Raw genomic sequence first — 2601 nt, forward strand, 5'->3', positions numbered from 1 at the left:
CTTTTGTTACAACAAATGTGGCGACATTGTAGCAGCCTAGTTTTCATATTGATATCCAACAGCTCGTATTCAACACGTTGATTTTAGACGATTTGACGAACCATTTGTCCCACTGTTTTTAAACTGTAAACTCTACAGTCAACAACCTCGTCTCTCTTCCTGGTACTGTGTTCTTTAAAGCTCAAAAAGAGCATGCGCGACGGGTTAGCTCTGCTGCAGAATGACGTCAACAATTCAAAACACAGGCAAGTCCAGACACACTACCGTCCGATCTGTCATACGATGTACGCTTTAATTTATTCTAGCCAACTAACTGAGGATATTTCTATCACGTTGCATGCGAATGAAGCCGGAAATTTGGAAACGTTAACGACTGTTTTGGATATTTTCGAAGGAATATAATTTTTGCGCAAATGTCCGGACATTGACATTGTGAACCTACCTGTCAAAGGAATCTGTGAAGTGCTGTACTGTTGTTGACACGAGCCGAGCGGCGTTATCTCTGCTCATGACGATGCCTCTCGAGGATGATCTAGCCTTAGCAGCCGCGACTGCGCAACACCGATCGTGTTAAAATTCTATTACAAAGTGGAGTGGACGTCAACGGTGTAAACTGCTTTGGACGGACACCTCTGCAGGTAAGTGTCTCGCGCTACGCTCTCTCGTCGTGCTTATTGGTGAAGATCGTGTCATGATTATTGTAAAAAGAGAGTCAATGTTCAACGATGTCATCAATATTTTAGCGTTGCGGAGATGGCCTTGTTCAAAAAAATACATCGACTATGTTTTTGGTTGAAACCGTAAACTGTCTTAATCCATTACTAGAATAGCATGTCATACTGTGAAATAATTTGCATGGGACCTATATTACCTTGTTATATATGTATATGTTTTAACGTGCTTTATTTACGTTATAGTTTAGTCTGTTGAGCTCCAACTAGTGCGCATGATGGGAATGGTGCGCAATTGCGCGTGGCTTCTGTAGGCCTTCCATTACGTTTTATCAAGTCCAAATTGATACTTCTATTGTTGGAAATATTTCCATTAGTTTGCCTTTCAAATAAACATAGAAATAATTCGATATTATACTCTATCAAAATGGTCCATGGCATTACCAATGTAGGCTATATAGGGGCAATGAAGGATCATGCAGGTCACCACACCCAATGTTCCAAACTCAAAAATGATCTCCCAAAAATGGCCAAAGTTATCCATATACATGATCTATCTTTTTGTAAATTATGAATGTGTTCATATTTAATGACCTACTCTAAAAAACCAATTTCCTTGGGCTGCTTTATCAAAATGCCTTGGCTGACTCTTCCATATTTTGCTTTAACACTTTGATAGGCCTACATTTCGGTGCTCTTTAGGTTTGCTACATTACGAAATATGTGGCTACAATTAAAATAAGTAACAACTAATTCATAAGATTAATTGTAGGCCGACTTATACCCTATAAATATGTTATAGCATCGAGTTGGGCCTAATTACTTTTTTTTATGTGGATACATTATTATATTGTTATTAAATTGTTAAGTGAATTACAGCACAGATATTTTTTGATAATTAAAACACTTTTCGCAATCTGAAACGAAAAGCATGCGCTTTTATGGTCTGATAGAACTATAGGCAAACTGTATTATTTAGTGTTACTCTAAATAACTTATTATACACCATGGCAACATTATTTGCCTCGCAAATATAGGCATATTTATTAAATATCCTAGCAGAAGGTTTGTAAGTAAAATCAACTGCATTTGTATTTCCTAGGTGATGATGATGGGCAGTTCACCTGTGGCGCAGTTGTTACTAATGCAAGGAGCGGATCCTAATATCGCAGACCGACACACCGGGACCACGCCGTTACACGATGCCAGGATGGGCTTTTTGGACACGGTAGAGATCCTTGTCCAATTCCTCGCTGATCCGAATAGCCGGGACAATAGGAACTGCCGGCCAATCGATTTGGCAAAAGAAAGTGGACACCAGAATGTCGTTGCGTTTCTGCAGGCTTTATGAATTCAAAGATGCGTTGTATTTATTTGTTTGACGATTTTATTGTATAGAATACGGATGTATATCCTAGACCCGTTAAGTTCTTAAATACTTTTTTTGTATCGATAAAAAATGCTTTATTTATGCCTCTCCAAGAAATGCACACTTTATGCACTTAATCAACGGTTTGTTAATTAGGCTTAAGAGTTAAGTATATGTACAATTTTAATTTTTAGTGTTAAGTTGTAATTAGGCTATTTGCTGTTTTTTAAATATTAAATCATGTAATAATCACAGATAGACTGGTTTAGCGTTGCTATAGGGAAAATATATACTCTGATGGATGCAATATTGATAAGGTAAGGAATTTACTGAACAAAAAATAAAAGCACACAGGTATTGTGATACCTTCAATACACCCGTTTGAACTTTTGATTAAATAAATAATTGTTTTTTATCAGATTGCATTAGCCCTTTATGATGAAGTTATTATTAGAAATCCAAAAGTAAAAATTTAGGTAGGGTATGGATTTGTGTATTTTGATAATAATCCATAATCGTTTATATTAAGACAATGTTATTGGAAATGGGTCTGGACTTCCT

The 2601-nt window shown here is 36.7% G+C and overlaps 1 pseudogene; it reads left to right on the forward strand.

The window, feature by feature from the left end:
• The first annotated feature begins 409 nt into the window (after positions 1-409).
• On the forward strand, positions 410-2148 carry LOC123484653 (annotated as a pseudogene).
• Positions 2149-2601: the final 453 nt, after the last annotated feature.

Source organism: Coregonus clupeaformis, unplaced genomic scaffold, assembly GCF_020615455.1.
Source record: "Coregonus clupeaformis isolate EN_2021a unplaced genomic scaffold, ASM2061545v1 scaf0396, whole genome shotgun sequence".
In the NCBI taxonomy this organism is placed as follows: Eukaryota; Metazoa; Chordata; class Actinopteri; order Salmoniformes; family Salmonidae; genus Coregonus; species Coregonus clupeaformis.